The sequence below is a fragment of the Zonotrichia leucophrys genome, chromosome 5 (genome assembly GCF_028769735.1).
Source record: "Zonotrichia leucophrys gambelii isolate GWCS_2022_RI chromosome 5, RI_Zleu_2.0, whole genome shotgun sequence".
NCBI lineage: Eukaryota > Metazoa > Chordata > Aves > Passeriformes > Passerellidae > Zonotrichia > Zonotrichia leucophrys.
The window spans coordinates 36,488,411-36,513,805 of record NC_088175.1 but is presented as its reverse complement, the minus strand read 5'-3'; the positions used below and the strand labels follow the sequence as shown (position 1 = coordinate 36,513,805).

Sequence of the window (25,395 nt, the reverse complement as noted above, 5' to 3'; positions counted from 1 at the left end):
AAGGCTGAGCTAAGTGTGTATTGCTGAATACAGAAGGCCCATTTCCATCTCTGAACTGGGTCAGACTAACACAGGTGAACAGCAGCTGGAGGAAATGCACCACAGTACACTATCTTCAAAAAAATCCTCATTTCCATGTGTTGATATCCTTAGAGGTGGAAAGGTTAAAGGAGGCCACACATTCTGCTCAAAAACAAGGCAAGTCTCTATTGCCAAATTTCAGAACGATGATTTTGCTCCAGTTCTTTACATAACTGAAGGTCTGCAAAATGCTACAGGATTCATATGAATCTCAGAAGTATTGTGTTTACATCAGCCTTCCTGAACTGTAAGAAATTACTTCAGTACTGAAGCTTAAGACTAAAAAGATTGTGCAAGATGACTATTGTTAATACTCTTCCAAATTCTAACAATATTGTTAATATTGTTAATCCTCTTCCAAAATTTATCATTATGTCTTTCTCCAAAACATCATTAAGACTTCTGTGGCATCAGTACTGCCCCTTTTAGCTGAAGAATAAACATTTAGAACAAGTTTTTTCTCTGGCATGAAGGGTCATCTTTCCTATCTGTAGCTGGTGGGGAGAAAAGGACTGATAAAATCTTGTCACTTTGCCTCAGTTTAATGCTTTTGGAAGTGTTTAGAAAAAGCCAACCATTCACAAATGTCTTATCTTGCTGATATTCCAACAGCATTTCCATAAAACAAAACCCTTGGAGCTCTCTAACTTGCTTTCAAACTCTGTAAATGCCATGGGACCTTTCTACAAGGACACTGCTGTGACACAGCCTGTAGGAAACTGTTCAGCAGTTTGAATCCAGATTTGTCTCCATCATAAGATGTGAAGGTGGTTGTGAACTTTAGAAGCAACCAAGTGAACCATTCTTGAATACTTTCCCAATTTTCAGCCACACTGCAGTAGGGCTATAGGAAGCAGTGCACTGACAGCACAATCCATAATAAAGGTAACTCTAGATTTAAAAGCAACTACTGGCTGAACACATTCTCTCTGCCACATGCTAAACTGTTGACAGTTGTTCCAAGAATTTAACTCTGGAAACCATATTCTTGAAGTGAGAAGAAATAGATGTGTTGACTATAGCTCTCCATGACTAGAAAGCAATTTTCTTTCCTAAGGTAAGAAATTCACTTCATAATCACTCTCTTCTATGGAGTGTCTGGCTGTTACAGTAATACCCTGTGACTGGATGGAGTTTTTAAAAATAAACACACACATATAAATCCTCTAAGTCCTAGCAGTTTTGCCGTTTCAAAAATAATAACCCAAATCCCCCCATAAAACCCCATATACATATTTCTAAAATTTAAAATCAGTTAGGTCTTTTATTCACCATGCAACAGGAATACAGTATTTTTCAAAAAATCTATTTTACATCAGTTTTACTTTCACTTGATGGTTTTGGTTGTGAAATAATTAAGTATCATACTACTGTTTGTGTTTCTCAAGGGAAGCAGTTTAAGATTGTACCTAACCATTGAGAAGCAGCACCAGAAGAAAACAACAAGCAACCAGTCTCATTTCCTAGACATACAAATTTACTATGACAAAGCCAAAGAAATGTTTCAATGATTCTTAGAGATTTTTTTCTGCAAGACAAATGTCTCCAAACTATTGTTGCTGCAGTAAAACATGGGAGGAAAACAACAACAAAAAAAATGTATAACAACTCAGACAAAATATACCAGACAGTGACAAATAACTGATTAATTTAAATTGGACAGTTCTGGTTGTTGGCAGAAAGCTGAAAACTTTTGTTTTTAAACACAGAACCAGTGGCAGCATGGTCTGAATACAAGTTTTAACTAACATAGGCTTCTAGGCAGTGTCAGTCAGCATTCAGGTTTGTTGCACTGCTCACTTGCCTTGACCTCCAGTGTACTTATTTGATGTGCAAAAGAGGATCAAACAGAGCATTGCCAAAAGGGAAATTATAGTTGCCTGAGCTCTTAACCTATTGTAAGCACCTTTCTTTCAAAGCCAAGCTATGAATACATACACTGCACTTCTGCAGCACTGATAAAAGATTCCTGGTGCATCATGAAGATGAAAAATGATTCTCAGTCAAGGGGGAAATTGCCAGAAGTGTCAGAAGACATGTTGTAGTGATGCAAATAGTGACACAGACATTAATTTCAATAATTTGACAGTGAAACAGTGCATACCTGAGCTGTCTAATTCTTTACAATCTTCCTTTTTTCACAACAAGATCTGGTCATGTATGTTCTTCAAAAACTGTTATCTTTCCCTAAACTCATCCCCTCCCCCCCAAAAAAGCACATAGATATTTCATTTCAGCAAGCAGATTTTCATTAATTATACTAAAAGGAGTGATGATCTGGAAAGGTCACACCAGTCTTTCAGCATGCCTTCTCCCCCAGCTAAGTACTTCTCAGCTACAATTGATTACCTTGTCTTCTAGGTTTGCATCATTCCATCAAGAGCAGCATGTGTGGCATCAATAGCATTACTGATACTGTGATGAACCTTATATGGCCTCTATTGCATGCTCGCAGTGCTAAACTCTAATAGAGGTTGGAGCCTTTAGAGTGACACCTTGGAAAGGAAGACAGAGTACTGGGGAGATCTAGGACAATAGTGGGTATTCCCACGACTCAATGGTGTAGCATAACAGAGGGTACCCCTCAATGAGAGCTAATTGCTCTCTCACCATGTTTCTCTTGTTACGCGCTTTAAATCCTTGTTGATGAAAGCTATGTTACATTCATTAAAAAAAAAAAACAAAACCAAAACTAAGTTACTAACATGTAATAGCCAAGAGAGCTTCTTGGAAGTATCCTTTACTCATCTGCCTTAAAAGAAAGGATTCCCACATGGAAGATATTTGCACAATGATCTGTAAAGAAAGCCACAAGTATGCTTTAGCATACATGCTTACCTCTTATTCAAGAATAGTCAGATCTTTCAAGCAGCTGTAGCTATCCCAACACATATTCTATATGAACTAAGAGAGACTGGTTCTTGTATAGGCTATTTGGATGTTACTATCTGCAACATCAGCTCCTTACCTGATACCACACCAAAACCTCCCCATTGTATAGCTGCCCAAAACAGGAGCCCATTTGCCCATGAGTGCTTCCCATATCAAACCTGCAGTAAACAGCTGACTTTAGGGAGAAAAAGGGCTCATGGGTGTCTGCATACAGGAGACATTCAAAGGTTCAGCTATCCCTCACTGCCAGGTTAGCAGGGGACACAGACAGATGGTCACCTTGTGCTGAGGCAGCTCAGAAAATCTTTTTCAAGTATGAATATAAATGGGCCTTGTCACTTTTCAAGTCTGAAGTATTCTACTGGCACCAGTTCAACTGCCTCTTAGTTAAGAGATTTTTGTACAATAAATAAATTTGCAGAAGTGCTAGGTCAAAAAAAAAACAAAAAAACAAACCCAGTCAGCTTCTTCTGCCCCCATTTCTCTCATCATTACAATGCACTCTTGGAACTTTCAACTTCAGGGAAATGCAAATTCTTCAACAATGAATTATGCAAGAGGAACGAAATACATGTGGGGTATAGATATGACAGAAAAATCTTTTGCAGCACATACGGGGTGACAAGGTACAGAGACAGTGCTCTTCACTCTTCTGCAACTGAAGAGAGAATAGTTAAATTATACCTGTAGTGAGGTTTTATACACAGCCTTAAGCAACTCCACTTACAGCATCAACACTGCAGAAAGCGACATGTGACTTCTGAGCCCTTGGTTACAGGATGACAGAAAGCAACCTGGATGCATGGATACAAATCCCACTTAAGGTTACATTTGTCCTTTGCTACAGACCCTACCAGTCTGCTACGTCCTACTTCACACTAGGTGAAACAGGAACACTTGTACCCTGCCTGTTCAAAACACAACATAAGTCACTAATTGTCACTGGAGCGGTTTGTTTTTACCAGGCTTTTTACCACTGTCACACACACCACATTGCAAAACTGTTCTTTGCTCTGCATAAAGTCACAAGCAAGGGGTAAGAGGTTGTGGGTATTGAAACAGCAGAATAGATTTCAGACCAAAGTAATAATCAAACACCTACAGAACTGCACAATATTCCATAAAAACATCAGCTTAAAATTAGAAGTAGCTAAGAGACAAGGTACCTCAGCTGCAAGGTGGAAAACCAGAGGAGAAGCAATACCTGGCAACATCCGATAGTACTGCTGGCATGAGAGATTCACATCCTAATCTACATCGTGAATATCACAGCACACACACAAGCTTTCACAAGCATTTTTCATAGAAGGTACACAGGTTGATAGTAACAAGTCAATTTTTACCCTGGGTCCCACTGAAACAATAAAAATTAGTATAAAAAGAATGCTCACAGGTTCTAACAGAGTATAGAGAAAAATTTTGTTTTGCAGTATCAAGAACTTGGCCTGTGGTAAAAGGAAAACAAGCAAGGCATACAAAGCAACTTATTTACTCCTACTGTTCTTCAGTTGCAGCAGCTCCCCCAGGATAAAGACACTGCAATACAGGAAAATACACTAGAAAATTGGAAGGACAGACAAGTCTTGGTGACAACTTATTGTATGTGTGACACAAAAGAGCAGCCATACGGCTAAGGAGGTAAATACAGCATGCCAAAAGAAAAGGAGGTCAGCAAGTGGTACCGAGCAAAAGCCGCCGGTTAGCGCTCACCGCGGTGCAGCTGCGGCGCCGGTCCCACTCTTTGCCGAGGATAAAGAGGGAAGAAGGAGCTGTTTGTTTCCCTGCCGTTACCACTAGGGACTCCAGAGCTCCTCTCCGGCTGCCGGCAGCACCCTGGAAGCCGACAGCCGGGAGCGGGCCCGCTGCCGAGGAGCGAGTGCCGCAGCGCCCGGGAGCGTGGCCGCGGGGCCGCCGCCTCGGCGGGAGCGGGGAGCGGCATCCCCGGGGCGGCCGGCAGCGCTCCGCTCCTGCGGGCGAGCGGCGAGGCAGGGAAGGGCTGTGCGCAGGGAATCGGCGCGATGGGGGCCGCTAAGGAACCTGCTCTTTGATCTCCTGTAGCCTCTTCGTGTGTTTTCGTTCAAAGAGCACCTTCTCAGAGGGCTGATTGCTAGATCACGTCAGATGATGCAGCTTTAAATGTGTCTCTTAGAAAGGCGTGTAAAGAACTATAAATAGAGAACCTGACTCCTAAAACAGATATTTTTTCTTTTTGCCTACATCACGTTTAATATGCTAAGAACCTTTCATACACCGTAATTTCTTCTGAGTCCGAACAATCTTTGCCCCTCCAGCTCACACATGAAAGCACAGAATCTTGCAGGGAGAAATCAGCTCTCTCCTACATTTGCACAGCAAATAGCACAATAGAAACACATTCTGGACAGCCTAAGAACCAATGCAATAAAACAGCAAGTAAAAATATCAGTTAACACATGATATGTGAAGGAGGTGACTCAGCCACAAAAATAAGAATTCAGGAGAGGGGAAAGGAATACTTTCAATTATGTTTTTAAAAATACAAACAAAAAAGTCTAGGGAAAACACTTCTATTAACTAGGATTCACATCAGAAAAAAAACCTCAACTAGATGGTAATAAGAAATAAAATTTAAAATTTTACTAGTGACATGAAAAGTACACATGACAAAATGTTTTGTACTACAACTGTGTAAGCCAATATCTCCAAATACTTTAAAACCAAGAAACCATCTCCAGACAGAGTGGGGAATGTTTCATTTTCAAAGCCAGCTCTCCAGAAGTTTTGGGTTTCCATTTATTTTCTGTTGCTGTGTGGTGACTTGGTGACAAAAACCTACTCACAAATCAGCGGGCAACACACCAACATTTACATTCAATCCCCAAACTAAGACCACTGGACTGCATTTCTCCCACAGCCACAGTTTCAACACTGATTTGGTTCATATTAGAGGCAATTACACCAACTCAGTACTCTAAAAGGAAAGCTGATCGGTGTGCAGTCACGTTACACAGACTTCATAAATCTTAGCAAGCAACACTGCAAGCAGCTACACACATATGGGAGATAAAACTGGACAGCACACTTGGAAAGGAATTGCTTAGCTCCAGATGCTTAAACAAGGTTTATTTTCCACAACCGACACTATCCCCAACTTGTTCCATCTCTGTTCATCCTCTTGGTCACTCAGTACTCTGAGACTTACTCTAGCTATGGGAGATCAGTACTTTATTATGTCCTCCCACCCTGCTGCTTCTCAGGTCAACAGTTCTGCCATGGTTCTCTGACTATGAATCAAAGGGAGGACTTGCCTCTAGCCAAAAGAAGAGAAAAGTAGCAAAAGCAGCAGAGCTGAATCTGAAATTTTAAGTATACAGAGACTGCTGAGAGCATGCTTATGCACAGAATTCTTTGATTCACTTCCCCCTCTCAAGCAACTTCTTTAGTTGTTTTCCTCTGATAATGACAGTGCCATCTGCTCTTACCATTTATCTGGTATCCCTACCTTTTGGGTATGGAAATATCCCTACTCACATAAAGCATTATCAAATCAATTATGCTCTGTTTATGAAAACATACTCAGTTGCTGGAGGGAAGATCACATAGTTATAAGCAAAGTGACTCCAGATAGCAAGCCACAAGATACTAGGAAGAAACAAAATCCTGCTTGTTTCATCACATGACTATCCTTAGCAGCTGTCTCTACCCAAGCAAGTTCCAGAAGAAATTTCCCTAGAACCAGTTCCAAGTAAAACCCAACCTGCAGGTTTCCCAGCAACAGTCTGGCAGAACATACAAAGTGCACTGGGCCTGGAAATGTTAATCTCTGGCAGAATTTTCCATGCTCTAGTTAAAGGATTCTAACCCGCGAAGTCATCCAGCACATGCCGATAGGAATAAGGACAAGTATATTGGTGAACAGATGAGGGCCCTGAATGCATTAATAAATATTGAAACTCTACAGCCAACTTCTCAATGACTGCTTACTAGCTTCATGTAAGGGACAAATGTGCCGAGGGAGTCTGCATAGCCTTCATCATTGGAGGTCTTTAAAAAGAAATTAGACATCTGCCAAAAATTATTCAAGTACAGATGATCATTCTGTGGACAAAAACCATCCTTTCAAACTCATACCTAAAGAAGATTATCCTTTAATCTATCCTAATTAGTAGCCTCTCAGTGGGTTGGTCGCTCCCTTCATAAACTCCATTTCACCAGAAATCATTCTCAAAATGAACATAACACCTAATAATGAGACATCACAAAAAAGTTAAGTAGAAAAAATCCTATAAAGCACACCCAGAAGCTTTGTGTATTTAAGGCTTATGAATTACCCTAACAATGCTAATCAGGGTCAGTTTGGACAATTTCATCAAAAGAGAGGCTGTAAAGTGGGGACTAAGGCTCACAGGAAGTTTGCAAACCTACAGAAAGGTGAATGATCTTCTCTATACTTATTTATCAGCACCTCAGGACTTGAAAGAAAAACACCTTGCCAGCCAAAAAGTCAACCCAGGGTGGCAGGGCTACAATTTCCCAGCAATGTCAGTGAGCAGCCAGAGTCTCATGATAATCAGCCGTGTTTTGTCCAGAGCTGCAGTCTCAAAGTGGGGAGTGAGACAGTGTAAAATTAAAATACGATAACTGAATCTAAACAACCAGAACAAAGGCCTGAATTTTTAAAATATTTATGTGTCCAGATAAGTGCCAGATTATGAAGAGTCAACTACTACACAGGCAAGCATTCTGAAACATGTGGCTTTAATTCCACACTAAAAATTAGTAATCGTGGAGAACTTTTCAAAGTGAATTCTGCTTGCTTTTGCAAAAGGAACACACAAGATACAAGAAAATCCATTTTTGAGATCTCTTGATAACTGCTCACAAGTCTAAAAGGCTCAAATATGTCAGATGATTTCAAGCTCAGTACAGCTGGTCTGAGCATATGTCAGTTAACTAGGAATAATCATCAGCTAAATGTTATTTCATAATTCTTTGTGATAATTTATATAAATGCACAAACAGAAAATTACACAGTTTATGATGCTTGGAAATTAATGTATTGAAATTCACTTGCTACCACCTTCCTCCAAACCGTAGGTGAAATTTATGTAGATATATATTTATGCTTCAAACTATCAGGATGACCAATACAAAGACTTCCACAAACACCATGCTATCTCAAAAACTTTAGGAAAAGAGCTTCCCATTTCCAGTACCTATATAGCTACATGATGAATTCTAGTTTCCTGTTTCGTATACATGAAATACATAGGTAAGGTATTGTCTTGTTCTGCCAGGTACATTCAGCTAGCAAAACGCATGCTTTCCTTTCCTAACATATGGCCCAATTACCATTTAGGCTACTATGCAGCAATTTTTTTCTCAATTAGCACAAATAGTCACTAGAGTCTGGGCTCAAGTATTTATCTGATTACATATCTGCCCAGAGCTGTCTGTATAATAAAGTATAACATATTCAATGTAAGACAGGAATCGCTTGCTTATTACACATCCCATGCTTGGCTAGCTAAGAAACGTTAGAAGACACATGACAATTGTGTTAAGTCCAAGCAAGCTGGTTTGTTTCATTTTTCTGCAGTGCTTTACTTAATTTTTCTTTGCAGAACAACCATCACTAGCAACTTGTCCAATAAAAGAGGTCCGAGACACAAACTAAAGGACAGTAAGATTCAGGAATACAACTTGTGGGTCATGTTGCTTGCATTGCAAATACTGCACATTTGTAACTCCAAAAGTCATTTAGTTATCCCAAGTTTCCTGGAACTTCTTACTTGTAAGCAGCTTCCAACACCATCAGTAAGGTGATCTGCGCTGCCTCAGCTTGATTTCAGAGCCACACCTGTGCTGTCTTGTCTTACCAGAGAAGAAAAGCTTTATATGTTTTGACTCAATGATAGTCAACTTTAATGATTCATTTTTAGTTACTGAATTCCCATAGGTTGTGGAAACGTGAAGCCAAGTCTGAAAGCCCCAAACAAAACTTCAGCAAAAGAGTCATATCTCCACCACAAAGGCCACATCTCCATTTCTTGTTTGTCATTATGAACCCAAACACTCACAAACTGCACTAAGTTTGTGTATAACTGTATTATTTACTTTCCCTCAACCAAGCAACCTACAGATAGCCTCTGATGCATTTAATTAGTCAATATCCATAAGCACTTTGATAAAAAGCAACATAACGTGCCAAGTATTACTATTGAATAACCAGCAGCTCAACTGCATTTTGCCAAAGTACAGCAATAAGCTTGTCCTTTTAAACCTGCTCATAATAATTATAGCTGTTAACAACAGATATTGTTCAGCTGAATGAACATTGTGAGACTTCAGCAAACAGCTCTCATCAATCTGACATTCTTACAAACATCCCTTGCTAAATGTCAAGTGAGATTTCCAGAGGGAAAGAAAAGTGTCTTTCTTCCCAGAAAAGGACAAAGTTTACACAGATAAGAACAGAAAGTGAGATAGAAGTGGAAGCAAATAACTGTTTTCAAAAGAGCTCTAAAATTACTGACAACTACACAAACTATTGATAAAGGTCTGTTTCTAAGCAGGAGAAAGAATCATTTATAGTGCAGAAACCTGGTTTTTTTTTGGACACTGGTATTACTCTTCAAAAGTAAAGAAGAAACCAAGAAAACAGTGATTTTTAATTTTTTTTACTTCACACTTCTGTTCTAGTCCTTTGAAGAGTTATTCAGAAGTAGCTTGCCATGTTTTAAACTGTTCATTCATTCTATAATATCCTAAACAATAAGATAAATACCTTACCTTGTGGCACAGAATAAACTATAGTACATTTTATTACAATTCTATGGCATTTGCACAATTTCAATATACAGATTTTGATTTTTCTGAAGGAAAACTTCTATCTCATTCACTGGAATACCCAATGCTGCGCTGGACTTGCACCAACAGACTACCCCAACATGTTGCCCATAAGAAAACTGAATCAATGAGTAAGCATTAGCTAAGCAGCAAGATGCTCTTAAAGTGCTACCCCCACACAAACACACCACAATCACCAATATTTTAGCAGCATTTTCTGTTGGTTGATTCTTTAATGAAAAGAATGCTGATTTTTTTAATGGCTATAAAGTGCTTGAAAGGTATAGATCTCTAGCATGCCTTACTATGAGCACCTCACTTGCCCATGTGTATATTAGAATAATTTCCATCATGTGAATGTATCTTATTACCAGTAACACATGTACTACAGTCCTCTATGTGTGCTTGATTAGTGCCATGGCCTTTCACATATACACAAAGTCCTAGCATCAGCTGCCATTTAACAAGCTGCCACAAGGAGTAACACTTTCAGAAAAGACTGGCAGCTCCTGAAGTAATTTTCATAGTTGAAAGAAACACAGAAGAACAGCCCTAATTCCACAATGCTTTTCAAAATAGCCCTGAATGACTTCAAGAACTGTTTTGTTCCTTCTCCAAGCTTACAAAACTTCACGTTATCATCTTATTGTAAATCTTCCATACCTTCTCAGTGATTTCTCATGGTCATCTCCTCACAGCACTAACTACTTCTTCATGGCACAGCCAACAAACTCCATCTCTCTTCACAGCACAACCAACAAACTTCAACTCTCCCCTCACCCAGCTAACTCACTCTTTTGTAGTGCTCCTCTTCTTATTGGACACAGCTGTGGCCTATTAAGGGCAGGGCTGTTCCTAATCTTTGGTGATTAGTACAGCTGCATCTCCTCAGGTGTGAGACTCCCTTCTGCACTATTTTCTTACATTCTATCCCTCCACAACTTCATGAACACTTCTATTTAACATATGCAGACTTTTTTTAATGGGGAGGGAAAAAAAAAGCCACTTTGTATTTCCAGGTTGAAACTAAAATTAATCATGCTTACACACTTAGAACAAGTAGAATTGCAAGATTGCTTCCCCACTGATGGATTCATTAATATTAATGACTTATGAAATCACTTAGTCCATCTGCAAATCAAGCCACTGAATTTCCTACTGCAAGACTAGTTCTGCATAGCAAGCAAAAATAGGGTATTGTACCTCAAGAGTCAAGTGGATTAACAGAAAAATTGAAATAACAGTTACTTGAAATCAGTCACACACACTGTTACACTGGTAGTGAGCTTCACTATGGATATGCAATCACTTTCCAAGTCATTAGAGTCTGGACATGACTGGTTTTCTGACAGAGTCATAGGTTTAATTTTTACAGCCATAACTTCTATTTGGGCCAGTTTCAAATTGCCATAATTAAAGAAAACTTCAGTATTTTGCAGCTTGGGACTCCACACAAGTTTTAGCCCTTGGCCATAGCACTTTGCTGAAAAGCTTTCATCTAGGGTAGAACCTAGGATGTCAAGTCTTCCAAATTTAAGACCTTGTGACTTAAAAGCTGACTAAGGTAAAAGTTACGCGATGATGCACACTTAAATCTACAAGAATCATGAAACAGAGTTCTGAACACTTTACATTTGTCTGATTTCTAGAGGTAATTCTAAGTCCAGCTATTCCAGTGCATAAGCAGCCATTGAGTTTCCCTCTTTCAACAGAAAATAGGCATTTTTCATTTAGGAACTGAACAAGTACTTTATAAATCCCAAGTACTGTCATTTACTTTTTGACACTCAGCAGTAACCAAATCCAACCTGGATGAAGAACCTTGTGCCAAAGAAATAAAAAAGTAAAAATATAACAGAAAGGGGTGTGGAGTATTTATGTTCTTCCATCTAGGAAAGAAATGGGTTAAAATTTTTATTGTTCCAAGGTGCAAACAACCATTATTCATTATAGTTGCAAGACAGTTTTAGTCTCCTTCATCAAACCAAGAACCTTATACAGGAACCCTTGCATCCCTGACAGGGCTGAATGAGTAATGGTCACATTAGCCGATCCAGTTCCTTGCAAAAAAACAAAAAGGATCAGTGGGAGTGATCAAAACTAATACACTACAAACTAATACACTACAAACAAAAGTTGCTCATTTCTTTCATTTCTTTCTCTGAACATTATAGCCTTCTTTTTAAAACCGATCAGTGAAGTAAGCTCAGATTGTTGTTCTGTTGCTCAATTCCTTCCATAATCAATGAACAGATTCAGCAAAGGCACTGTCATCATCTCTTCTTAACACAGTACTTAATGCCCTGAGCCTTAGCTAGCTTTTCAGATCAAAGCGAGTAACAAATAAATTATATACCTGCAGCAGAGACTGCACAGTTATGACAAAAGGGAGGGGGGAGATTGGGAGAGGTAATAAGGTCATTTCACCTATTTTTAATTGCATTTACATGCTTGCAATAAGCATATCAAGCCACGACAGCACCCGCAGCTAATGAACTAATGAGTTGTTAGCAGCACCTCCGCTTGCTCACTTAGTGGCGCGATGATTAACAGCGGTCAGCCCAGCTGCCCCCCACTCTGCTCTTCCCCTTCCCGGTGCAATTCAGCAGGAAATGCAGCTGGACCAGTGCTCCACAAGCCCTGCTGGTGACTGCTCCCAAGGCTTGTGCTGCACCACGATACACTGAATTTAGAAGAAGCGCTTCTTGAAGATCTACGCTTTAAGCGCCTCCAGGTCACGAAGAAAGCAAACCGATTTTAAACTGCTTTCAATCGCGATAAAACTCAGTAAGGAGTCCGGAAAAAAAAAAGCAAAGAGAAGAGATGAAAAGATTTGAAGCAGAGATACGGCTTACTTAAATGGCTATTTAAATGCTGGGCTCCAGTCTTGCTAAAGATTTGCAGAGGAAGCTCAACAGAGGAAGTGTCTATGGGAGAGGAGGCAAAAATACCTGTGGTGAGTGAAATGCAAAACCAATGTTTGGAGACAAGGCAGGGCTCACGCCAGCTGAAACTTAATGTTCTTTCTACAGGTTAAAACAAAATCAAAAAAGTAATCTAAATATTTTCAGATAGTTGTTCACCTCACAACTACAAGAAGTTTTAATGTTTCGGACAGAAAATCAGCTTCTGTTGCAGTATAAGTGATTATGGCAGAAGCATTTGAAACTTATGAAATAATAGATGAGTGTATATGCTCACAGACACAATATTTCTAGCTGTATACATAAGAACAGAAATGGATTTCTAAATAAATGCTGTGTTACTCTCTGAATAAAATCTGAAAATGTTTGCGTCATGCAGTGTTAAGAGAGCAATGAAGGCAGCAGAGACAAGAGAGGTGTTTGTATTTATGATGATTAAAAGAAACTAGCCCAAAGTATTTTGATATGGACACAACCTTGTTCTGACAGTAACAGAACATCATAAAACTAAAGTCTTACTAATTGTATTATTTAAATAATAGTTGTATTTAAGCAGAGGGTAGTAGGGACTGCATTGAAGGACTCAGTGCTTTTTCTTATTCAGATTTGGAATTTTAAATTATTTTTAAGCTTTCTTGGGGAAGACTACACATACATAGTAAAGAATGCAAACAATATTGTTTCAATTTTGTCTGTCATATCCAAGAACTGAAAATTTAAACTCCACATAGTTTCATCATCTCTTATGAATTTTCAAGTTCGTAATGCATTAATTTCCACAATCAGAACTCAATGCCACCATCTTTTTGAACCATTTTAAACGCACATGTACTACAACAGATGTGAAGGGGTAACATGTTGAGTGTTTTTCTATGCTTCAACTGCAAATAAGAGCCTAAATATATTTTCTCTGTAAAGGAATACGCACTAAGGTGGATGAGGTAGTGAAAACTTGTTTTTTAATAATATTCTACTTTCGTATCCTCAAATCAAGTTCAGTAGAAAATAAGACCCCAAACATTAGATGTTATGGGCTAATTCAATGGGAATATGCTGTATACATGTTTTATTATAGTCCATAAATTTAAGAGTAATCACCATAGTCATATTACTTTTTGATGGAAGCCTATAATCTTCATATCAATTAAACACCATACAGTTCATCTTCAGAGGGCAGAGACTCCTCTGAATTCGTGACTGTAAGGTTCAAGGCAACATAATCTGAACTTTTTTAAAACTCTTGCTACAGGTGTTTTACCAAAGACTGCAATCAGACGCTTTGCTGGGAACAGCTGGCTGGACTGCTGTCAGATCCCTAAGCCCTGGAGCTGCTGCATGGTCCAGCTATTCATTCAGAGTTCTACCAGCCAGTGTCCTCTGAGCACTATCTGTCCTCAAGTTTCCCTATGCATCTACCCAGCAATTAAAGCAGATCAGCATCTGTAGGGGTTTTGTAATATTTATCTCTATTATTCAAACTGATCTCACAGTCCTACTTTGTTGTTTCTGCCCTTGGGGGAAACAGAATCAACCCTGTAATTCCAGAGCAGGATTTGTAACATGATGTATTAGCATAAGCTGCTGTACAAACTGTGGCTGGATTTCACACCTACTGTGAATGAGGGGCTATGCAAAACAATGGAAAGCAAGACACAGCCTCCAATACAGCAAGTCACAATTTCATGGTTGATTTAGTGACTTTTAGTGACTCAACTCTTGCTTAATCCTTCTCAAATTATGTAAAGAGAATGAGTCAGAAGTTGCTTGCATATTTCATCTCCAGCATCCTTACCAGCAAAGGGCATGGTAAGCAAGCAAAGAACAAGACTGAAATGACGATGGCAATACTTACAAACAAAGCCAAAAGTGACATTGCTAATGACACAAAAGTCGCCCACTACCCTGATATGGTGATCCACTTTTATTGTCCTCATCCAATGTGAATAGCAGTTACACCAGTCCCAGCAAGGATTTGTTGCAGGTAGTTCAGATTCAGGCATGCCCAATGTGATCCATTTCTCCATGTGTCCTGCACTACTGCAGTGCAGTTTTAAAACTACTTAGCCAATAAAGGTAATGCAAAAGGCAACAGCAAGGCAACACTGGTGTACTGGCCCTCACTCCTGCCTGGGAATGAGCAGCTTAATAAAAACATTTTTGGCACTAAAGGTCACAGGTAGCAAAAGACCAAATATCTGAACCACAGTCTTGACCCTTACAACAATGTATTGCTTGGACATCCCATTCTGTTCCAGTTCTGCCAGTTTAAATAGTTTGATCTCTAAAGGAAGGTATTGCTTTATCTCTTGCAAAATGACTGCATTTCATCATCTATTCATCAATAAATTAAAAAAAATTACTGCTTGCTGAATGTCTGCAAGTAGAAATTGAAAGCCAGTAAAAGTGTTTCCTCATTTGATGAAACTTGGGGCATCATATGTATAATGAAATGCCATTAAAGATATTTGTTACTGTAATGCAGAGAAAGCAAGTTAATCAGAAATAGCATAAGAAGGACACAGGGTGGTGGCAGGGAAGATTCTCATTTTTGTCCTGAGGGGCAGTAACCATGCACTGGGGAGCAATTTACCAGCATAATGCAATCGCTCAATAACAGTTTTAGTAGTCTATACAGTACATAAATCTGTACACTCTTTACCCTACAGGAAAACTGGTCACAGAGAATGGAAAAGGAAGTAAGACAGATCACAAAGTAGCTATATGCACCTGCAGTAGATCAAATAAGACTATTTTTTCCTAGACTTTTTTTTATACTTACCTGAACACTGTTAATGCCAACAAGCACAGAAAAAGAGCCTGCTCCCTATACAAGTACTAGAGTACTAGCCTAGATTTAAAGGCACACATATTTCCAGTACTGTTAAGGATTATCATGTCTAATGGATAGGGCAATGAGACAATTGAGGGGTATTGCTTTCTTTTGTCTACCGAAAAAACAGAATATGACAGACTTCCAGTCTGGGACAAAGCAAGGACAAAACACATTAGCTTCATCTCACATCATCTACACAAACTCCTTCTCAATGATAACACCAAATCATAAAATTGAGACTCTAGAGAACTGAAAAAAAAAAAAACCAACAGCTCAAGTAGCTGCCTTTAAGATGTGATGTTAAAAGAAAACCAAACCACCATAGAATTACACTAGCAGTCTTCCTCAAAACACTTTTCATGTAAGAGCATATTCACAGTTTGTTTCAGAAAAGGAAACAATTAAAGCACTTCTTTTGCTTTGTAATATTAAAAATTCAAACAGTATTACACTAACAAAAGGCAACTTCCAGTCCCATTACTAGCAATGGTAGTAAAGCCCATGAAACCTTAAATTCTTAATGTTTCCTAGTGTCTGTGTATTTATCCTACTAAAATCAAGTGGTACATCAGGGTCTTTTGTAGAAGATATGCTCTTCTTGCTCCAGTGACCTTCTCTCCACTGCTTCTTGTAGTGCTCACCACTAGGCTTAAATAATTAAACAGGTCTCAGCCTGAAGTGACTTCAGAAATTCACCTACATTTGAAAAGTGCCATTTAGACAATAATTTGTAGAAGAACTGGAGGTCAAATGTCTATTCTCATAAACTGATATCCTTATTGGAAGCACCTACTCATTTCCACAGCCCAAGGGCCTGGACAAGATCATGCAAGGAGCCTTCTAGTACACCAATTATAGTTAAACAACATGGAAAGAAAGACAACAACCAGCAACATCCAGAAGTTCAGAAGTAAAAGATTTTAACTGTTAAAAGCTCAGACATGGTTTCTGCTTAAAAGAAATAGTGCACTCACATTGTATAATAGACACTAACTAGAACAAAATAAACTTATGAAATAAGTACTCATGTTACATTTAGAAAGGAATGTTATTTCTCTAAATATTCAGATTTAGAAAGCACATTTTGGCAAGTCATGGCTTTTCCCCTTCCTCAATAATAGCCAAATACATTTCTACCAGTAAAGTAAACATTTATGAATATCAGAGCAGTAACTTTATCCATCTCTACTTCTGTTGTATCCTCAAGACCATGACTTGATCGGCTGTCCTGTGTTGTCCCACAGTTTCCCTTCCCATATCCAAAAGCATAAAGAAAATAGTGTTTTTGGGGAAGCTTGATTCCTGCTGATACCAACAAACATTTCAAGTTGGCTCTTTCCTAGACAGAGACAAAGAAGTAGGTTTATGTCACGGAGAGATAAGAGATAAGGAAGATAGTCTTTTTCATTGCGAGAGCTCAGAATCTTCCATTACGTTCCAGAAGAAAAAAATCACTGAAATGTTCAGGATTCAAAGGAAAGCTTGGATTTCAAGTGGGAAAAAACACTATATAAAAATGAGGGGTTTGGACAGACTCCTCCTTTTCTCCTTTCCACATTCTGCAAATAAATGTCTAATAGAACATATAAATCATACAATGTCATATGAAAAATATCATGTGCAATGAGACAGGTGTGGAACTACTCTTTTCATCTAAATGAAAAGAAAGATTGTGCATCTCCGCCTACTTCAGAAAAATAATATAATAAGAAGAATTAAGGCAGATTAAGAGACTCTTTTAGGCAGCTTAAGACCCTTAAGCACACACTCCCAAGACAAGTATTTATAATACAAGAAGTCTCCTAGTTACCTCTCTCAACTGTCACTGTTGTCAGTATTGCATAAAGCTGCTTAAACTATAAAGCTGATTGTCAAGGGAATCCCAGTCTGAAGGGATCTTTTGTGGTCTGAAAGGGTTGTGACTTCTGTAAAAGGAGGGCATCGGGTTACTACAGCAAGCCTTGAATATCAATGACAAAGGAGGAAAAGGGAAGCTCACAAGTCAGGCTAGACTCTCTCTCCCCTACCATTCATCTAAATCACATGGTAGTTACAGGGCAGGAAAGAGCCAAAGAGAACCAGGGCAATCCTTGCTCCCCGAGACCACTTTGCTCTCCAGTAAAGAGCACGGACACCGTCCTGCGGGTCACAGGGAAACAAGAAATGCAATGAGCAATGCTACCACACACAGCCCACTCCACTGCAAACACCCGCTGCAAATTTCAGAGGCACAAAACCACGTGGAACAGGTGTTACATGAAACATGAAGAGCAGAAAGAAACATGTTTACTTCCTGATGACAGGTTGCATGTATCCAGCCATACACTAACTCGGTCACATTCCTCTGCATATTCTAGATCTCATAATATAAAGCTATGAATAATTTTTTAGTTTCTGAAGATGGTCAAAGTTTTTACACTTTGGGCATATATTTTTCACAGAAGACCTGATTCATTACATAACAACTGCCTTTGTCAAATATTCTGAGGTCTTGTTCATGATCTCCAGATACCACATTTTCTTTTCCAGTAATGAAAATACCTACCCATCCAGTTCTATTACATGATACAAATTTTCAATGTATTGGTCACTTGATTTGAAGCCATTTCTGGATACTTAGGTTCTTGCATACCTGCTTAGTAAATTACCTCCTCTGTGTGCCTCAGTTTGCTTCCAATTCTTTAATTCAACTGATCTTAACTATTTTTAGTTAATGAGAGGAATGATTGCATATCTGAGCAGATAAAGAACATGACTTTGATATTACAACCCAATTGCAGTACAATAACTGAAGAGTCTTTGAAGGGGTAGCACTTCCATGAAGTTTTGTTCTGACTTGAGTTTTATTTTTACTTAATTTATTCTTCCTTTATTTAAAGAACTGCAGCTCAAATTTCCTAGACAAATGCAAGCCTTGAGTTTTCAAGGCTTTTTTTCAACAAAGTTCCAAATCTCTTATGGAGTTTTCATAACGCCACTGCTGCTATTAACCTTATTCAAAATAAAAATGGAGACTTGAGACCTGACTTCTTTCTGAAGCATATGTTTGAGAAGTTTAAAAGAACACTCTATAACCCATTTTCTCCCAGCCAAACTGCCGAAATCCATTTTGCATGCAAAATTAAAACTTTCTTCCACATGCAGTCTGAACAATGCAATCCCTATTTCTATTCTTGCAAAAATAGGAAACTACTTTTGCCTTGGAGGTAATCTCTGAGTTCATCTTTTTTCACCCTTTTCTCTCCATTTATTCCTATTGAACTTTCTGCTTTTCAGAAGGCAGCTAGTCTTGCAGGTTTTAAGTAAGGAGATAATTTCATTTCAACATGCATAATTTTCTTCCTGAAATAACCAACAGTATCGTGAAGACTTATAGGTTTACATGAAATGCACCCCTATGAGAGACTCCAGAGAAAATGAAAAATAGGTTGAAACAAAAGGCACCCCAACATGAGAACCTCTGTTGAAAGGTTTAACCCTCAGAACATTCACCTTCACTTTGTCCCTTCAACTAACAATGCTTTCAAGAATGTTTAACTAATGAGCAGTAAGTGGTGAGGGGGAAATCACACAGAGGAAGAGGTGCCATCCCTAGATTTACATAATCATACCAAAATGATGTCTTTAATGTATTTAAATAAGCTAGCAATGCACCACAGCCAGAATAGAAGGATTGCTGTTTTTTCTCATTTGCCAATTTATTGTTGGGACACCAGAAAAGACAGTAAAGTTTATACACTGGTAGACAAATTTCAAAAAGAGAGCAAAGAGCCTACAAAATACATGCTCACTCCTTGACAGCCCCATGTTTCATTTTCTCCTACAACTAAACAAGAGTAAGGAGAGGGCCTCTAATGCTCCCACAGGAAGTTAAAAGAAATTAAGCAAACATTTCCAAGAGTGTTACTGCCCTCCCACTGCATTTATTATCTTTCCTTCATACAAAGTCAGCTGTTTCAGCAAAGTTAAACAGAGATTGACATCAGTCCGTTCTTACTATTGTAAGCAGGACAGACAATAGGACCAGAATTATTCTGTAGTTTACTAGTACATGCTGGACTTGATGGGTCCTTGACATAAATTTAACCTACCAAAACAACATCTAAAAATACCAAAGAGATTGGAATGGGCCTCATGGAAAAATCTACTGGCCACAGGTCACAAGCTCAAGGATATGTAAAAAATGCATGAAGAGAAGCCCTTTACATCTGCAGTTATAAGCTTCACTGAGGCACGTTTTTGTTTTATACCTTTCTGTTCACCTCTGCAAGGCACACAATACAAATAATACTTACCACTGATGGCCAGTTGAGTAAAGAAATTTTGGCAAATTACAAAACAATTGTCTGTGCAAAAAGTTTCTTCAATATGCACTGGAAAGAGACCTAGATTTCTTGGTACAGTTCTGCCTCTGCAGTATCTGTTCTGAGAAAGTCTTCAGTCTTCAAAGAAATCTCTGCCCACCATCCTCCCCCAGGATCAATAGGATTCTACCTTATGTAACCACTCTAAGTTTGGCAGCAAGAGCTCTTACACAGCAGCATCTTGCAGATTGTGAGAGCACCAAAACGCTAAGTTTCCTCCTTGGCAATATGAAATGTCTGTTGAAACTCAGCGTTCCACTGGGTCATTTGATCTTCACTTTGAGAATTTCACCATCGCTGCTTGAGCAGTCTGAGATGTAAGAACCTCTGGAAGCAGATTCCCACCTGCATACATACCATGCTCTCAACACTACTCTTTTGGGCCACTCCTGAAAGCCACAATGTCTAAAACATTCTCTCATTTTTAAAATTTTTGTTATACAACTAAAAAGTACATGCACTTCCACACTAATTTGAAAAAATATAAGGGACTCTTACTATTAAAGGATGCCTCTTTAGCTACCTCAATCTGTGAGAAGACAAATAATAAATAGCATCACAATGGGTGTCTTCCCAAAACAAGCTAAAGAATTAAACAAATCTCCCAAATAAACTTCACTTTCACACTTCCAACTAGGAATACTGAGATTGGTTTTAGAAATTACAATTAATTTGGTTTAGATTCAAGACTCTTAAGCAGCATATTATCTACCATATTTGCTTGCTAGCTTAGGAAAAGGAATTTTTGTGCCTCCTTCACTCCTAAACCTTATCCTTTGACATAGAATGAAAAGAAATGGGAAGGAGAGTAAAAGAGAAAGTGGGAAGAGGGTGGGGGAGTGTAGAAGGCAATTTACTTCATTCACCTAACTTATCAATTCAAGGGATGTATTTGTAACTTCATTTTTCTTCAAGTGGAAAAAGTAAATTTTACTTACTATTAATTCTTTTAAAGAGTTAAGAATCCAAAGTCCACCTGCATGAATTTCTAGTGATCAGAATATTTGTCAAAGTAGCATGCAGTTATAAGCAATATGTTCCTGAAAAACTACTCTTTTCTGCCTCCTTATTTCAAAACCAGGCCAGTGTCATCACATTAGTGTAAGATAATATTACAGACCAACACCGTGAGTCAGCAATCAAAATGATGCTTTCTGACTTCCCACAGAACTTTTTCTTTTGGTTTAAGTCCTGGAATTTCTGGTACATCTCTCTTCCATCCTCCCCTTACTTCTATGCCACTGCACTGCTTCAAGATTGCCTTACCAGTTGTCAGTCCAGCTTGTTCCAGAAGAAAGAAAGAATTCATGTGTAAAGTATCCTGGGTCTTAGAAACGCAGAAACATGTGCTGGAGAAGGTTAGTGCCTGGTTGGCTGACTTCAGCAACAAGAAAAGGAAGCTGCTCAATTAACTGGAACTAAGTGAAAAAGAAATTTCTATTATCTTCTACTTATTCTTAAAACAACATTTAGACAATTCAGTTCATGAGAACCTCATTGTACCCATACTCCTGAGACACTTCACCTATGACACACTTACTGCAAGATCTGTGCAGGCCTTCCTGCCAAATTCCAGCAAGATGCACAAAGCACAGTGGATTGAGCTCACACAGGCAGTCAAAGAGTACAGCAAATAAAGCATCTTACACATGAGGTGAGACTGAAGGCATATGGGGCATTACACTATGACATAAAATTTAAATTCAAGGACCATTAAAATGAAACAACATTCCTTTTATAGATTTGACTACTCATTTGGGTTTTTAAAAACAAAAAACCCCCACATGGTTCAACTGGTGCTAAAGCCTGTTCCCACATAAAACCTGCTAAAAATGAGTATTATAAATTTCCGCTCTTACCATGAGAATAACAAAAGTATTAGAAAATAAAATGGATCTTGTAATAACACCTTATGTTACATGCAATATCATGTATAAGAGATACCAAAATAACAATTGTGACAGTATAATTAAGAAATCAGGAGCAAAATCCCAGAAAAGTTCTAATGAAAATCTAAGCCAACACAACTGGGGGAACATGGGAAGAGAAGCACAAGGTTTCCTCTTCAGGAAACGTGAGCCTGTTAAAATGCCAAATAACCAGCATTTGCTTTAGTCCACAATATAAGGAGATAATGAAAAAGCATGACTACATAAAAACAGATGATTAATAGCAGCTGGACACTTTAAAGAGTGATGACATACTTCTTTTCCAGCATACAGGCTACTGCTCTTCCACTCAGTTTGAGGCAACACTACTAAATTTTATTCCATGTATCAGAATATACAGAAATGGAAGTGAAGAAAAATGCATTTCACATTTCTGCCTTTTTTTGCCAGAACATGAAAGTTTCATCTCCAGGCAGAACATTTGTCCCCTGCTTTCATCCAGTCAACATCTCTGCTTTGATAGTCTCATTCAATACTTCAAATCTAAAACCAGGGTAAGGCTCTAAAAATCATGAGTTGTCATCTTTTCTCACGCACACTTTTTTTTTTTGGCCCTCATTACACAGAGTCTGTTTCCCATAGTTAAAACACAGCCTATTGCCTGGTGAAGTAAGATTCTGATGCAGCACGCATTTGGGGCTTGAGTAAAGTACAACGTGGGAAAACTATGGAAAACTGCATCCTGCCCAGAAAGAGATCTGGTTGTCATAATCATATACAGTAAATGCACATGCAACACAGAAGCATCACTTCCAGAAAATGAGGGGAAACACACCTATAACCAGTTCTCCTTTCTTCCTTAATCCATCTTTAAAGTTATTATGCAAAACCAGTGGGAAATAGAGGGACTGACTGACAGGATGCAATAATATAAAGTGATTTGATTACTCTGAAGCAGAGCCTTTTCATTAAGTTTTTAGCTTTACAACACAGGATCTATTACAAGGGTCATTATACTTCTTTGTACCAAACAGATCATCCTATCTAATGTGTCTTTGTATTTACAATTCTGATGTAATTCCCCTTTTCTTTGCATACACACACAGAAGCACCTGAACATCTGGTTACTCAGTAGAACTCTATGTTGATCCCTTTCTTTTTACAGTACATATCCAGCTATGCAGTATTTCAAAAAGAGATACTGTATTGTTCAGTATTAGTCATTCATAGTCATTTAATTGAAAAGGCATGAGTACCTAGCAATTGCACTTGGAGAATGAAGCATCTTTGAAATGTATTTACAGATTTGCTTACCTCCTTGGGAATGCTAAGTACTATCAGTGCAGCAATAAAAAAAAGGCTCAACTACAAGAGCTCTGATTCTATTGTAGTGCAATGGTATTTTATTTATATTATTTAATGGAACGATGGGAAAGACTAAAGCAGTCATACTGTTACAGTAGAAACTGCATTGTGGAAGGGGGTGCAAGGGGAAGCAAAGTGCCAGGCTGAAATACTGAGTAGCACCAGAGCAATACAACTGATAGATCTCCAGAAATTCTGGAGTGCAATGAACCATGCTGGATGAAGCATTTACTTTCATCACCTGAGTGCTTAGTAGCACCCCCATCCCAAAAATTAATGGCCCACAAAAACCCATTTGTGACTGGCACTTTATACCATAAGAGTTATTACTGTTTGGTCCTGCATATTGCATAAATTCTGTATGCCAAAAAAAAAAAAAAAAGGAAAGCAGCATTCAAAAGGTTAATGAGAAGCAAACAGATGAACTTCATGTAAGTGGATGCACAAATCCACAAATTTCTATTCTGCTACCTTCTCCTTCAGCTAACAGCAGCAGAAACAGCTTTGTGCTTACATATTCATCATTCCAGAGCTGACTGAAATGCAGAGAAAAAACTAGACAAGATTTATGAAAATATGGAGGCTTCTATTGAAGATACTGTACGAGCTATATTTCTTGCCCATTCGAGATAGTTCCCAAATATTTTAGCTTGTTTAATAAAAAGATTTCTCCTCCTAGAAATTCTAATACCTTTGAAATAAAAGGAGCTTTATAGTGCTATTTAACTAACATTTTCCAGGAGCCCTATAGATTATTATTTAGCAAGCATTTTTACTGTGCAAATGGCAGGGGAAGGAGAAAAAAACAGCAGAAAAGGAAGTAAAAAGGGGATGCAAATCACAAGCACAGACTTTACAAACACCATACTCTGTATGCACCCAGTACTAACGTTTTAGCCTTTTTCCCCTACTTTGTGCAAGCAGGAAACAAACAAGGAAACAGAAGGGGTGGACAATCCCCTGGACTTACCTTTAGTACAGTTCCTCTATAAACTTCTCAGAGAGAAATTTAAATTCCTCCAAGTGGATATGATTCTTAAAGCTTTTCTCTTTCTCGAGTCACACAGAAGCAAAACAATTAGTTTTCAGAGGTTCCATTTACTGCTCTTCCATCCCCAGCAAAATGCATCCAGGAGACTATGCCAAAAGTAAGCCCAGAACTCAAAGGCAATTGGAAGGGAGTGTCGGGGGTTGCTGAAGGATCAGATTGTGAAATTCAGTAGCTTGAGCACAGAAATATCCTACTGTACAATATACCTGGCTTCTTGCTCACCAAAAAACTGTAGTGCAAACTGTCAGTAGTAGCCTCCAATAGCTGCTGTGTGTGCTGCAGATGGTATGTCTCACTGTTACCTTCCCAGATGGGTAGAGGATTCAGAGAGCAGAAAACCAGGGGGTCGCCTCCAAACCAGGTGGATTGCCAGCCACTCATTCACTCAGTCCAATTAATCAAGACAAGAACAGCTCAGTCACCGGAGGTATCTCCTTCCAGGGTGCACAGGATTATGGCAAGGTTATTAATCTTGCTTTGCTGCATCCCCCCCACCCCCTACATTCAGCAGCCTGCACCGAGATGATTGCCAGCTCTGTCTCTGTCCCTGTTCTACTGCATTTTGCTCAGCCCTCTGTTGCTGCAAGTGAAACACAGAGGAGGGAGGAATACTAATAAGGTGGTTAGCTACAGTTTCTTTAAGGCATTCTACATACTGCGTGCATGTGTGTGTATGTGCATGTGTGTGTGCATTTTCCATGGGGCAGTCTGGATTTCTTGGCAGCTGAAACAGAACTTGTTTCTACATCAAAGTCTGAATTAATCTGGATTATCACGTAATGAATACCGGAGCCAGCAATTGTATTTTACTTAGGATAAGAGGAGGGCACTAAATGGTCTAGAAGATTAGGACAGCAGCAGTGGTTATAGGGGGAGGGAGTGGGGGGTTGGTAGTGTAGAAACCACACTACAGCGAGAAGAGCATAATCAGTTCGAAAATTTGCTCCAAACAGATCATTTTAGCAATATTTAAAAAGTCATTCTTATATCATGAACTACTTGGGATTTTAAAATCAGCATTTTATTATCCATCTTTAGATTAGGCAGCTATATGCAGAGTCAAGTAAATATTTTTAGAAAAGAAAAGACTTCTAGCAGAAAAGGAAAAAATTAGAATGTCAGTGAAGGCAGACATCCAGCACTGCATTTATGAAGGTGCTTGAAATTC

At 38.7% G+C, this 25,395-nt stretch overlaps 1 protein-coding gene across 4 annotated transcripts in view; it reads right to left on the bottom strand.

The window, feature by feature from the left end:
* LRRC4C (leucine rich repeat containing 4C) overlaps positions 1-24,763 on the bottom strand; it is a 487,017-nt gene extending 462,254 nt beyond the window's left edge. For 2 of the 4 annotated variants that reach the window (XM_064714486.1, XM_064714485.1), the window contains exon 1: positions 24,147-24,762. The gene's annotated coding sequence lies outside the window, so the exon portion shown is untranslated. Of the gene's footprint in view, positions 1-4,683; positions 5,022-24,146 lie in introns of those variants that run through there. The other 2 variants (XM_064714493.1, XM_064714487.1) reach the window with 2 other exon arrangements.
* Positions 24,764-25,395: the final 632 nt, after the last annotated feature.